Consider the following 16697-nt stretch of genomic DNA (forward strand, 5'->3'; position numbering starts at 1 on the left):
TCAGTAAAACATAATCTTGCTTAAACATTCAAAGTTAATATTAGCGTCCGTGTTTCACCAACGTATCTAAGGAATACAAATGTTTGTTATACATATCTTAGAAAACAGTGATTTCCCAGAGAGTTTCAAGAATTTTTCAGAGCTAAGAAAAGTTTAGTTTTACTGTTGAGGAAAAAAATGAGTGCAGTTTACACATGCCCTGGAGTTTAAAAACAACAGTTGGAATTGGCAATGTATGTTAAAATTATGAAGAGTTATAAAAAAAAAAACTTATCATAATAATTATAATTTTATACAGATACTGGTGGTAATGATGATATGAAGACTAACGATGAATGATATAATGCTGGTGATTTATATAATAATCATGGTATAGAGTATAATACTAATACAAATAATAATAATAATGATGATGATCACGAAGCTGATGAGTGGACATAATGGACATACGGGTTAGGAAGATCTTGAGATTGTGATTCTCCCCTTTCGTGGCCGTTGAGTTTCATTTAGCAGACTCTATATCGCTACAATACATTAGCATCATAAAAATTAGGTTTGTTTAAGAACCAAACATATCATTTTTCTTTTCATTCTACACCACTCGACCACAGGTGCTCGACGCGAGCTTGATGTTGAGAAGAAGAAAAAAAAAAAACAATAATCTAAAGGAAAAAAATCATCAGAGTGACAAATATACCTTAGATTACCTCCATGATCCGTTTTGACATAGAACCCGCTCAATCATAATATGTAAGAGAGAAGCTATGGAATTTCCAAATACTTCGTTCCACCCATGACCTCGATTTCCTTCTGCTATTTCTGTGTTTAAAGGCACACGACCATACTATAGGGCTTGTTTTACTCCTGAGATATTTTTTATATTCATCAAGCCATTATTGACTTTTCTTTGATGTACCAAACTGAAGTTACGGGCTCCGAAACGCGCTAGTTTTACTGTGAGACAAGTCTGAGCTCATGTGAAAATAAGTATAACCTTCTGAGCCAATGATATTTCAGCGTTGACGTGTGTGCCGCATAGTTTTTCTATTTTGAAAAGAGTCTCATGTATACAGTGCATGTGCAGTAAAGACGACAATGTCTAATTCTTGCATGGAACAGGATTCCTAAAGTTGAATCAAGTTAATGGTAAGTAAAAACTTACTTCTGCATCTACAACTGTTCTGTGATTCAAGAAGGGATGCACCATAGAGTTAAAACATGGTACATGTAGCTCTTTTCACCGGTTTTGACATGTGCACGCACTTGTCCAAAAATAAAAAAAATCACTTTGTATGATTTTTTCCTTTAGATTTTTTTTTCTTCTCAACATCGAGCTCGCGTCGAGCACCTGTGCGCTCGACCACTCAGACTGTCTGCCGTATGAATTATCTGCAGTCAGTATTCAAATATATAGCCGAGCTTATTAAATGCAAATAACTCCGATACATCAATACAATATGCATTGATGTTCTGTCTCGATATATATATATATATATATATATATATATATATATATATATATATATATATATATATATATATATATACTCTCAATCTAGGATTCACTAAATTATCTTCTGAAACCTTGACATTAGCTTTAAATCCTCTTCATAACCAACTTCGTATCTAACTAACCGATATCCTGTGTTTCTTCATATATGTCTCAAATATCTCTGCACTATACGCCTTTCCAATCACCAGGTACTGAATGTAAAGGTACAACAATGACGTATAGCTATCATGTAATGCACAAACATACGGCCACACTTTCCCATCGAAAAAGATATTCGTATACATTTTTAAACGAAATTTAACTCATATTAGTATCATTTCATTTTCTACGGATTATAATGTTACGCTTCTATGGTCTTAAAATAAGTAATATAATAGTATAAGTCACAAGTTCTGTACAATTTAACAAAGAACGTATTTCCCTAGAATGAAGAGTGAAAAATTTAAAATTGTCAATTAAATCCCTTATGATCCTAGATGTTTTATTACAGGTCCAAACATATAGATTATTCCAGATGAATCCCATAGTGGCCGACATGCATAAACTATCTTGTGCTGAATAATGGCAACAGCAATAACAACAACAACAATGTACCTAATGTGGCAGTTTATTGCGATGCCTAGCAATGGGACATCCTACCGTAGACATATAGCATCATGTATCACCCAGTCACTTTATCCTGTCACCTGGGTGACCAGTCTTAATAATGACCTCTTAATGCTTAGCATCAAGTGTGGTTGCTGATAGTACCATTCTTATAAGTATTTAGTTTGACTCGGGGTTCGCGACCTCTAGCAACCGCGGCGGACGCTCTAACCGTTTTGGCCAACGGAGAGGTGTTGCATGTTATCAAAAAGCGGTTCAATTACGATTTTCGTATATAGGTCATTAAATAATTTTCTCAAGCGTCTCCCGCACCACTCATGGTATTTATTATTTTCTAATTCCCTTCGATTTCTTGTCACAATAAATTTTAGAGATTTTCCAATAAATGATAGTGTCCCGAAGATGCACTTACCTACAAGCAGCTATATGAATCAGTTTTTTTCTTCTTGGAGTGGTCATTTAATTAATGAGAATATTGATACCCAGTAATTCCATTCATAAATGTATTTGTCTATCTGTTTCTCTTTAATGACACACTATTAATGTCTGAAACTCCAGGTATATATGTCTGGCTGGCGAACTTGTTCTTTCATTAAATATATTGAAGTACTTCAAGAAACACTATAATATTTAACATTATTATATGCTCATTTTCTTCCCTTTTAACTTCACATTGTCAGAATCGTTCAATATTTCACGACATTGCACACATTTGTATTGCATTTGTGAGCATAAAGGAAATACTTTCTATTGTAAACAAACAATTTACACAGACGCAAGCACTTTTGATTTGTAAATAAATCATGTACGCTCGCGTAGTAGGCGCTTTACGTTTTGGTTGTTTAAATTAGTTTCTGAATGAAGTAAACTTGATGTTTCGTGGACTGCCACATTTCAGCCGCTTTGGTACATTCTGCGTTAGCTGTTTTGATACAATGTTTCGGATTCAGGTTAGCTGTACCGTTGACGTCAGAAAGGGTCCTTACAAATAGCATACAACTGACAAGGGATAAACTGTATTCTTTAGTTGGTAATAAGAATGGCAAAAAATATACCTACAGTTTTACATCCTGAATTTCCTCCAAATATACTTTCTTATTTCGGCGAATCCGAATTACACGGGCCATGTCATTGGTTCTCAATCTTCATTACACATTTCGAAATTGTACTGTAATTTCGAAAATAAGTGCAATCATATCTTCCTTGCTGCACTCAAATTGAAATAAGCATTAAATTCCATAGCGTCTTTTTGATAATTGCAACTGAAAAACTTCATATTTTTCCAACATTAGGATTTTATAAATTCAGTGACAGAAACAGAAACACATTTACAGATGTAAACAAGCTTCTCCCTCACTTCTTCAATCCGATGTATTTCATGTGGAATTGTCACGTATAAATCCAGTCCATAATCACGAAATTTCGTAAAATAAAATAAAAAATAAAAAAAACCAATTCATCCCAGATCAAATAGAAAGGTTTTTGCTTCCGCATTCATTCACACTATGACTTCAAATTTCAATTTTAACTTGGCACGCCATTTTCTTTCGAAAGAGCGACTAAATTCAAATTTACCTGGGCGCTGTTATGTGCGCAGTAATAATGTTGTTTTGGTGTAATGAAGAATCTGCGCTTGTGTATGTAGTTTGCAATACGGCACACATTCAGTTACATCGTTCCTTCTAGTGTATTTTATTAATACAATTAAGCATTAGGTAGAATAAGGAAATAAGTATATGATAAAAAGGTTACTGCATTTGTATGGGTAGACATGAAATCGTTTTGTCGGATGGATATACTCCCAAGGTCGTGCAGTATTTACATCCGAAAAACTCGATCATATTTTCTTACAAATGCACTGACCCATAAATACAAGGGACATAACGCTGTTAATAAAGGAAATGTGAATATATGAAGTTATTCAGGTTATTTCCCTTGAACAACTTGTATCGCAGTAATTCGTAACTAGTCATTATCTGCAAGAATTTCAAAAAATAAAATTATCTCTATATAGGAGTGTCAATTGTACTAATAATGTAAAAAACTAGTACAGTCACCGGCCTCATGCCTTCATTGTATACATATATTACACAGGATTCAAGTCGAACAAAAAAGTAAAGTTGTTGATATTTCCTCTGCTCATTGGTAACTGTGCAAAGGATGCGCAGGAAGTAAACGATTGCTGATTATTTGAGATGTTGCTGAAAGTATGTTTTTTTCTGCATTTTGAATACACAAATAGAGTCCATATTTAAAAATATGTTTAACCAATTTGTTGGTAATAAGGACGTTTCTGATTTAAAGTATCAATAGACTTTAGTGCTTATAGCATCATATGGCTAAATTATCGTATACACAAAGCACAATATGCATACGATTATCGTACAAACAAAGCACTATATGAATACAATTATCGTATAAACAATGAACCATATGGCTAATTAACAAACAAACAAAACACCATATGAATACAATTATTGTATATTCAAAGTACCATATAAATTTAATTATCATACACACAAAGCACCGTATGGCTAAATAACAAACAAGCAAAGCACCATATGAATACACATATCGTATCTTCAAAGTACCATATGAATATGATTATCACATACAAAAAGCACAAATCACAACATAAATACAAGTATCGTACAAACAAAGCACTATAGGAATACAATTATCGTATAATCAATGAACCATATGGCTAATTAATAAACAAACAAAACACCATATGAATACAATTATTGTATATTCAAAGCACCATATAAATTTAATTATGATACACACAAAGCACCATATGGCTAAATAACAAACAAACAAAGCACTATAGGAATACAATTATCGTATAAACAATGCACCATATGGCTAATTAACTAACAAGCAAAGTACCATATGAATAAAGTTATTGTATATATGAATTTAGTTATCATATACACAAAGCACCATATGGCTAAATAACAAACAAGTAAAGCACCATATGAATACACATATCGTATCTTCAAAGTACCATATGAATATGATTATCACATACAAAAAGCACAAATCACAACATAAATACAAGTATCGTATACACAAAGCACCATATGAATATAAGTATCGTATACACAAAGCACAATATTAATACAATTATTGTACAAACAAAGCACCATATGAATACAATTATCGTACAAACGAAGCACAATATGAATACAATTATCCTTCAAACAAATCACCATAAGGCTAAATAACGAACAAACAAAGCACCATATCGTATAAACAAAGCACCATACGAATACAATTATCGTATACACAAAGCACACCATGAATACAATTATCGTACAAACAAATCACCGTATGGCTAAATAACAATCAAACAAAGCACCATATCAATACAATTTTCGTATAAGCAAAGCACAATATGAATACAATTATGGTATACACAAAGTACAATATGAACAGAATTATCTTATACACAAAGCACCATATGAATACAATTATCATACGAACAAAGCACAATATGACTTCAATTTTCGTATACACAAAGCACAAAATGGATACAATTATCCTATATACAAAGCACACCATGGCTAATAATATCGCATACACAAACAACATATGGTTAAATTAATATGGGTTTCTATCTGACCATTGGACATTATATATATATATATATATATATATATATATATATATATATATATATATATATATATATATACTAATTTACAACACTAGATCATAACTATGGGGTTATTTCTTAAATAATTGGTCTTTTTAGTTTTATAATTTACAAATCTCAGCTTTATTTGATTTTCAGAGATTTAGAATTTAATCCACCTATTATTTTAATTGAATTTGAAAAGTTATTGCGATAGGAAAAGTCCTTGCAAGTTATATTCTACGTTTGAATGTAAGCATCATAACTAAGTCAAAAGTCTAAAATTAGATTATGTGCTAAGGTTGAATGTAAAAAAATTAAAAGAGTGGAAAGTCTACATGCTGACTATCTAAAATGTGATTAAGTAGCATCAGGCAAGCCAGTAGACATGCTTATTTTATTTCCCAAATGCACGAAGTACCTGTATACCCAAAATAATAAACCATTCTTTAGGGAGAATCAAGGAACTGATATCAATACAATTTTCGTATAAGCAAAGCACAATATGAATACAGTTATGGTATCACAAAGTACAATATGAATACAATTATCTTATACACAAAGCACCATATGAATACAATTATCATACGAACAAAGCACAAAATGACTACAATTTTCGTATACACAAAGCACAAAATAGATACAATTATCCTATATACAAAGCACACCATGGCTAACATTATCGCATAAACAAAATACCATATGGTTAATTTAATATGGGTTTCTATCTGACCATCGGTCATAATATATGTATATATTGCGACAGGAAAAATCCTTGCATGTTATATTTTACGTTTGAATGTAAACGTCATAACTAAGTCAAAAGTCTAAAATTAGATTATGTGCTAAGGTTGAATGTAAAAAAATTAAAAGAGTGGAACGTCTACGTGCTGACTATCTAAAATGTGATTAAATAATATCAAGCAAGCGAATAGACATGCTTATTTTATTTCTCAAATGCACGAAATACCTGTATACCCAAAATAATAAAACATTCTGTTGGGATAAACTGGATCAAGGAACTGATATCAACGATCTCGAGTTTATGGAACATTATGGAACAGCGCAAAGATGGCGTGAAAAACAAATATATACGTTATTGCGATAGAACATAGATAAAAATAATCACGGATCTACACAAAGTGATGTTCAAATTCCGGCATAAACCTTGTGATTCTGAAGCCATTCTTATACTAAAAATTTGCCATAAATCTTGTGACTCGAATGTCAGTCTTATAGTACAAATCTGTCATAAATCATGTGCCTCGGATGTCCGTCTGATTGTAGAAATCTGCCATAAACCTTGTGACCCGGAAGTCAGTCTTATAGTGCAAAAGTGCCATAAATCTTGCAACTCAAAGGTCAGTCTCAGAGTACAAATCTGCCATAAATGTTACGAATCGAAAGTCAGTCTTAGGATACAAATGTGCCATAAATCGTGCGACTCAGAAGTCAGTCTTAGAGTAAAAATTTTGCATAATCCTTGTGAATCGAACGTCAGACTTATAGTACAAATTTGCCATAAACCTTGTGATTAGGAAGTCAGTCTTATAGTATACACATCTGCCATAAACTCTGTGACTCGGATGTCGTTATTATAGTACCAATCAGCGAATGCGGACGAGTGTAACCTTGATCTTGTCAGCTTAATGGAACTTATCTTTCGTTTCATTACCGATTAATTCAATACTGTTTTTCAAATAGAATTAAAACGTGGCACAAAACGAAGAAGCAAGAGATTAGGTGATGACTAAAGTTGAATACAAGAAGGAATTAGGTGATAATAAAATATTGCAAGCTTACCAGAGACACATACGTTTATATCTGAATGTAGAATTAAAGAAAAGGAAAAAGGAAAATCCTTACAAGTAAGGCAACAATCATTAAAATATTTCGTTTAAACTTGTTACGCTTTGAGGTCTGTCAGCTTTGTGCATGTTTACATGATCTCATACGGCCCACCTCCACACGTGCAAAGTAGCGTTTAAGAAACTAATGCTTATAGGCATCAATGCATCCCGATAATTGTTTCATTTTTCCTATAAAGCTGTTCCAAAAGAGAAGAAATTCCCAATGCATGGCGAAGATGCCTTTAATTATTTTTTTTCCACTTTCCATCAGTATAATATTAGATTTCTAAGTCAGGTCAATTTTATAAAATCATTAAAGCTCATTGATCTGAACATTCACATACATCCTTCACCACAATATTTGATCAACACGCTTGATTTCAATTTTTACTTCCACAGTTCCAAAGGAATGTGTATACAGTTTAATAAAGTTCCCGCAAGACTCTTTGATATAGTATGCTAGTTCAAAACAACCAATGAGTTGATTCTGATAATGTCAAATTTAGATAACTGCTGGGTTTTTTTTATCAGTAACAATGAATATTGTTTTTTTTTTCAACTGAGCCAGAAGGTTATTTGTAACTTCTCTCATTATAGGTTATATTTACCTTATGTTTTAAATTCAAGGAAATGTCTATGTGATGGAAAGTGAATGCAGCAGACTTTCACTATAGAATATACTCTGGACTGCATTGAAATTAATACTTTTCTAGTTAGACTGTACTCTGGACTGCATTGAAATTAATACTTTTCCAGTTAGACTGTACTCCGGACTGCATTAAAATTAACACGTTTACAGTTAGACTGTACTCTGGACTGCATTGAAATTAACACTTTTCCAGTTAGACTGTACTCTGGACTGCATTAAAATTAACACGTTTACAGTTAGACTGTACTCTGGACTGCATTGAAATTAACACATGTGAAAGTTAGACTGTAGTCTGGACTGCATATTATTGTATACATTTATTAAAGGTTTACTAATCCTTATATTTAGGCATTATAGTCTGCATATGTACTTTGCCTTCTAAGACAACTAAAGTGTTCCAAATAATATTTCTGCCAGTAGATCCAAAATGAATGAGTAGGGGGTTAGTTGGTGGCGTAGCAGATATACATACATTGAGATGGAAGGCTTGCCATGACAAAAACCGGTTTTGCCCGTCGAAGCGCAGATCAAACGAGCGCATTGAGAAGGATGCTTCGACCAGGTGAAAGTCGGCTTCGAACTAATCTTGACGGCTTTAGACTAAAGCCAAAACCTACCTGACATTCATGTTTCTACTACGTACTTTTTCCGGGTCCGCGGGAGGACCGTATATACATTTTCCCCAAGTGCAACACTTTGCCACCTACATAATCGTGCCGAGAGTTTACTAACCGTTCGTACTGCTGATATTTCAGCTGCAGTTTGACGTCATTATCGTCCTTCTTAAAGTCGCATGTTTAATTTCAAATGAACTCTACCATCTTGTACAATCTACTAAACATCTTATGGTATGTTTCAATCACTCATACTGGAAACAAACATCTCGTTGAATAGTAAGTCTGTTTGATCGAATCTATGGTTGCTATTTATGTATTCAAATGGTTACATATTTTTCTTTAGACATTTAAATATAGTTGAACGAATAAAGTATTGCTGTCACAGAGAACTTAACATTTCTTAATTATTGATCCAGCTGGTCAGGACTAGCTAAGGAAGTGACAGTTTATACAACTCCAATGACGCTTTAGAAAAGAAGATTCGTTCGATACAGCACCATCTTCTATAAACGTGTCGACTGTGAAATCCTTTGTTATTCTACATGATTTGTAACCACCATATTCAGGTTATTTCAATAAACGTTTTGCTCCAGCTTTTGTAGAAAAATTACAAACTAGATGCAACCAACAATTAGCGAGGAAAAGGTGTCTTAACTGGATTAATAGTGCACAGAAGAAGGTGCCCGCCGAGGCCATATGTCACAATTGCTTAACCGGATGAAAATAGACAGTACATGTTTTTAGAATAGACAAATTCTCTCAGTAGATGTATCCTGGAATACAAGTTTTCTAATACTCTGAGACACCATATTGATATTCATTATTGGGTAGCCGTCTATTGTTACATGATATTGATTGAAACAGTTACTAGACATAGCGAAATTATACATTGAGCAAAAGTATTTAACTCAGATTACACAGCAAGGAATACACGTTATGAATACTTATGCTTACTTGCTAGCTTTAACCCATTCAGGCATCCTCCACCGACAGGTTGATCTCTAGCTACAAGCAATGTTAATTATTCCATCCTGTAAAATATCAACCTTGTGTTTTCTCTTATTCTCGAACCTGGAACGTAAACCGTCAACCTTTATTTATATCGAATTCAAATGTTTCCAGTGTTTTTATACGATTTCAAATGGTACATTTCTCTGAACTCTATTTCCTTTATCCCCTCAGGTGGCCTAAGTGGATAGAGCATCCGTCTCGGTTGTGGGAAGTCGCGAGTTATAACCCTGACCGAGTCATACCAAAGACCAAACAGTACTAGCAGCTACTTCTCTTGGCTCTCAGCATTACGAATTTTGTGTTAGGAATTATCGGCCTGCTGTCAGGATAAAGTGGCTAGGTGGGACATGATGATACGTGTATGTGGCGTACTGCCTATGTTCAAGACGTCACTATAAACTGCCACACTGCATAGATTGGGCGATATGTCTAAAATTGTTTTAAAGCTACTTTAAAATTCCAAATGTCTCCATCTTTCTCCTCTTTATCTCTGTCTCTATCTCTCTCTCTCTCATGCACACACACACACACACACGTACACACGCACACGCACACGCACACACACACACAAGTAGTGAAGTGGGATACCCTACGTACAATGGAAATTAGCATTACAGTTACATCTGGGCAAATCTACGTACAATGGAAATTTAACATGGCGAAAAATCGTGGGCAAATCTACGTACAAGGGGAATTAACATGGGAATAAATCGTGGGCCACTTTACGTACAAGGGGAATTTAACATGGGGAATAGAGTTTGGGCTTGTTTAGGGACAAGGGGAATTGAACATGGGCTTGTTTAAGGACAAGGGGAATTGAACATGGGATTTTTTTAATTTTTTTTTTAAATTTTGAAAAAAAGGGGTAGGCAATTGAAAAGTCATTCTCTTTTCGAGAAATATGGCTGGCCCTGAAAAGGGCTTTTGGCTTTCTTCTGCTTCTTCTATTTCCTCCATTTTCTCATCCAGCCCCTAATCTTTCCCCAAATTCCTTTTTTCTTCTTCTTTTCATTTTCCGGTATCCAGTCCGGGTGACCCATGGCTCGGAACTTCTGTTGGATTTTTATCCAGTTATTGTTCAGTCTCTCATATTCTTCTTTTTTCTTTCTATTCTCTTGTTCTTTTCTATCTTTTGCCCACCTGTCCTTAATTTTCTGCACTTCTTCCTCTATTACCTTTTTCATCTTTTCTTCCGCTTTCTTTAGTTGTTCAATGCCCCGTTTCACGAACTTCCACTCTGACCATTTCTCTAGCTCTTCTAAATAGCATCTCACTGCTTTTACCTTGTCCATAGACTCTTTTATAGTCCCCACTCTTACATATTCTGGTTGAATCAATCCTCTCAATTTCTTAACTTCTTCCTCTATCATCTCCTCTATCATCTTCCTCGCTAATTGTAGTTCATTGACATAGTCAAGACTTTTTCTCAACCTCCATTCTCTTTCTATCCTTTCAATAGTGTACTCTCCATCCATCATCCAAAAGTAAACATTTCTTAAGTCATTGAACAACGCCGACACTTCCATCTTGTATCTGTTATTCCGTAGAATGGTTCCAACGACGAACGTGGTGGATTCTTATAGTGAAAGCGCGGACGTGATGGAAAACATCCCCCTAAAAACATAAAATTGATCTTACCTAGATCATGACCGAACATCTCGCGGACGTGAAGGAAAACATCTCCCTACTTTCTCATTTCATATAATAAAACCCTAACTATACTCTCCACATACGCACATACGCTAAGAAACAATAAAGGAACCCATAATCTACTATTCACACAAACTTACGCGAGCCCTTACAAACACAAACACACAAACACATACCCTCACATTTTTTGAAAAAGAGTTAGTGTTTATATTCACACTACTCTACCTACACACATTGGCAAATGGATCGTTATTTCTTTTCTAGAGTATTGGGTAGCCCTGAAAAGGGCTGTTGTTTTTTTTTTGAACTCCAGATACACCTATTTAATGATGGCACCTTCCTGGCCTGCCGCCACACAAGCATCTTCTTCCCCAGTCTCCTTTCACCTTTCTTCTTGGGAGTGCAGAGGCGGGATATGTGGCTTCAGAATCCCAATTTTCGGTCTCTGGGATTCTGAAATTTCCTCTCTCCTCTTCTTTGTTTCTTCTCTCCTCCTCTTCTTTTCTTCTTCTTTCCTCCTCCTCCTCTTTCATTCTTGCTTCTTCTACAATGGCCTCCGCGGCCAGTTCATTTAGTATGCGCCTGGCATATTCCAGGTGCATCTGGAGTTCTAGCAGTTTCACAATTCTGGTGTTCATTCTTCTGGTGGTGTTGATCAATCAACAAGGGTAGCTAGACTGACGAGCGAGTTTCAATTTATACTGAAAGCGCGGACGTGATGGAAAACATCCCCTAAAAACATAAAATTGATCTTACCTAGATCATGACCAGAAAAAAAACAACGCGCGGACCTAAAAGAAACACTCACTCACTTTTTTATGCTACCCATTACTATTCTAAACATTTTTTTCATAAATCACTTCAATCGACTATCCACATACGCAAAGCAAAGCAATCCAACCCCCCAAATCTACTCTCCCACACCTCAAACAGCCCAAAAAACATGATCTTAATCTACTATCCACACCAACGTACGTGAGCATTTACAAACACACAATCTTATACACAAACACATACCCTCACATTGTTTGAAAAAGAGTTAGTGTTTATATTCACACTACTCTACCTACACACATTGGCAAATGGATCGTTATTTATTTTCTAGAGTACTGGGGTAGCCCTGAAAAGGGCTTGTTTTTTTTTTTGTTTTTTTTGTTTTGTTTTTTTTGTTTGCTATGGCAATCTTTTAGTTTCTAAGAATGCGATGTCCTCTGAGGATAGACTTTCTGGCGATAGGTCTGCTTCTTCGGAAAGAGAAGAAGAACTCTTTGGTGTCGATACGACAATCGACAAAGCCTCTGTCAGCTTCAGGTTGCTGCTGCTGCTGTTGTTGTTGTTGTTGTTGTTGCTGTTGCTGCTGTTGCTGTTGTAACTTTTAGCATTCTCACATTTTCTATCTCTTCTGGCTTCGGTATCAGACTGTGTCTGACCCTATGCAAATTCACGTAGGCTTCGTTGAGCTTAGCTAGTTTGGAGCACATCTTCGTAGGAGGATGAGTCGACAATGGATGGTTAGACTTGAAACAACCCCCGGTTCTTAAAGTCAAAGCGCGGACGTGAAGGAAAACATCCACACGGATTTCGAGTCGCAACGTTCAGTGAGTGTCATGAGAGGGATAGTAAGAAATGAAAGAGCATGAATCCAACATTCTTACAGCTAAACAAACCACAAAGGCATTTTTTTTCAAAACACAACATTTTTTATTCAAAAATCACTTAACACTAACCAAAAACAACTCTAACATATTTTAAACAATAATCCAACATGATAACATCAAACATTTTTTCTTCAAATACAGTCTACTTTAAACAGGGCTGACAACGTTGTGAATGAAATTGTGATTTCCACTGTTGGAAATCATTAGGCTATTGATAGACACTACGTTTCCTAGCTTGAGACAAAAGATAAGCATAATGGTCACAAAACCATCGATCTACTTTCACATCGTTTCTAGAAGAAGAACGAGGATCAAAATGAGTCACTAAATGTTCTAAGGAATAACCTAGGCTGCGATGATGCAGAAAATACACACAGTACTGTCCACACACCAAGGAATCTGTGCCTTGTAATTTCACATTATTGAATCGGGTGGTATGAGCATTTCTTCTCATAAAGTCAATGATATCGTCTTCCAAAGGAGGCAATCCGTACGAATCGAAATATTCCACACATCCTTCTTGAGGAATGTAGACGGCTACCCAGTGCGTTCCTGGGAGATGACTGTCGTCCGTGTTGATCACGTAAGCTAGATGGTTTTTCGGTTTGCGATGAGGGAGTTCATCTTTAGCACAGACAACAGGATTCCAAGAAGACGTATACAAACTGTGGTTCAAAAGGTAATAAAGTTCCCAGGTATCCATTTGTGTTGTTTTTTCTTCTTCACAGGTAATAATACGTCGTCAATTCGATCCTGACTTTTTGCTTGAAAATGTCTGACAAATAACCGTTTCTTCGTTTCGTCTCCTCACTCTGATTCAGGAGAGCTTCGATACCATGGATCTCTTGAGTGGTTAATGGTGGACAAGAATGTTCACGCAAGTCTTTATACCACTGATGCAACACGTCTTTGTCCGAGATGAGACTCCAAGCTTCGTCCAGATACTCGTCCAATTTTTCTTCTTGACTTAACATCAGGCATTTATTGTGTTGAATTTGACTGGGATGATCGTTTTGACATCCATAGCAATTTTTCTTGATCAATTCCGTCATTTTTTCGACCAAGTGTTTGGCAAAACAGGAGACTAAATGGGCTTCTTGTTCTGGCCATCTTGACTTCATCATGATCACTTCTTCTTCTTTTCCACGGTCTCCTCACATTCCATCTTTAAAGTTTCTCCACTAGGTAAAGAGGGATAACAATCTTCCATGGTTTCTAGTAATCTAGAATGACTTCTCTCAAACTGTTGATTTCTATGGTATTATCGAATTCTGCATACAGGATGACGTTCACTGTCTCGTCCAGTGGCTTTGCAAACTGAAGTTCCACACCAATCTGGCCAGATTTTATAGGGTGGAAATGTCCCTCGTCGCTGCCTTGGTCTGGAGTGAAATCGAAAGCCCACAAAGCATAGCCTCCTGCATAATCTTCGTACGTAATGCCGTGACTGGTGTTGGTTCCTAACTGGCCGGTGGCTTCGTACAGGGACAAGTACGATCTCAAGTAATTCATCTTCTCGTCACTAAAGTCAGGTTCGAAAGGTCTGGTACACAAGGTCTTGCCATCGCGACTGACTTCGACTTTCTTCACCTTAAAGTGTTGAAAGTTGAAAGGATTTTTATTGAAGGCTCCGTTGAAGGCTTCATTCGCGACCATACCAAGGATCAAACGTTTGGGTAGCTGTCCTTGGAACAGATGATCTTCGATCATGGAATGATGTCCAGCGGGAATGGTGAACGTTTTCACTTCCACGCTACGTATGGGATACTTAGCGGTCGTTCTGCTCAATGTTTGACTGATGTCGTTTCCCACTTTAGGTAACACTTCCACGCGTCGTACGTAGAGTTTGGCCTCCTCGATTTTGCTTTTGGGATTGCCAGCAGTTTTATCAGCCAACAAATGGAAAGCGGTACTGCTACGATTCAGTCTCAAGCGGACATTGACTCCGTTCAGCAAATATTTCTCTTGCAACCACATGTCCAAATGCAAACGATCCATCAGTTCTAACCTCTTCTTATTTAAGATTTTGCTTTCTCTTTCCTCAAAGCCGCTATTGGTTCCATCTGTTTTGTCGAACTTGCCCATTTCGTCAGGTTCCCATAGCACGCAGGCATTGAGATGAGTATCCTTGGCATCTATTCCGTACGTCAAGAGATTTTCCAGGTAGGCACGGTAAGGGTAAGTATCCATGCTGCTGCTGACTAGTTTGTTATTCAAGTACAAATCCACTGAGCTGAACAAGGAATGCATGAAATTGTTGACGGGAGCTATATTCTCAGTGTCTTCTACTCCACCATCATCCTTATCTAGAACTTTGACTTTCAAGTACAAGTAACTGCTATTCAGATCGATGTAATCTTCGGGCTGTCCTTTGATTTCAAACTCGATGGGAGCGGAATCGGCCAATGAGGAGACGGGGTGAAATTCCACCCATTGGGATTCTTGCATGGTCATCATCGTGGGGGGCATGGCAAACAGATCCAGTTCCGACTTGGAACAAGCACATGACTCTCGGTGCATCATTCTTTTTGTTGCTGTGTCTCAATAATCGAAAACGTCTAAGTCTCGAACGGTTCTTCTTCTTTTCTTGATCTTTCTCGCTTGAAGTCTGGTGAAAGGGTGTTTTCTTCGTCGTCTCTTTCTGCCTTGTCCTTGCTGAATGCCTGATTCGGTAGCGTGCAGGGCATTTATAGGTGTGTCTCGGCGGCCCAAAAGGTCTTTACCCGTTTGCAGCAAGACATTTTTGCCTGCCCTCATGAAGGCTTCTTTAGGGTTTTGTTTGTTGATGATGACATTTTGGAGAAATTCTTTGCCTTGCGTCAGTGCCGCATCTTTCAAGGTGTGCAATCCGCGTGTCACCATCGGTTTCAACACTGGGGCCACCGAACGAAAGGCTGATTTTAACATATCTCCTAAACCGTGTCCTCGCTGTCGTGCAACCCATCTGTACACTGGATACATGACTTACGAGTCGTGAGAAAACCGTTTTCGAAAATGGAGTTTCACCGTGACTTTTCCTTTGGTGAATGGAATATTTTGTCCCAAATCTCCTTTTATAGCAATGTTGACCGTGTCCAAATAAGACTTGCTGACAGGCAAATAGTGAGGATGGACAAACTCGCGGTGGACGTGTTAAGTGTTTCCACCTTCCTCGTCAGCGGCCGTGGCAGAATTTACTTTGATAGGAATGACACGCAGTAATGGTACGGAGGTGTGTCCAACCACGTTGTACTCCACCACATCGGAGTACACGAACATCAAATTCACTCCTTGGTTCAGTTCTACCGGGAAACGAAAATACCTTGCAAAATGCATGTTGTTGTCAATCTCTGCCATTTTAATAATTTTTTTGGTCTGCTTATCCGTGGTCATATTGAGGTCTCCACCCAAAATGTCATACAATTCAGGGCAAAATTTAATACGTATACTTTTTTCCTCACTTTGAAATTTGATGAGTAGACGGTGAGACTGTTTGTGGTACTCCATGGTGACACGTTTATCTACTT

The sequence above is a fragment of the Sinohyriopsis cumingii genome, chromosome 5 (genome assembly GCF_028554795.1).
Source record: "Sinohyriopsis cumingii isolate HCF-2022 chromosome 5, ASM2855479v2, whole genome shotgun sequence".
Taxonomy (NCBI): Eukaryota; Metazoa; Mollusca; class Bivalvia; order Unionida; family Unionidae; genus Sinohyriopsis; species Sinohyriopsis cumingii.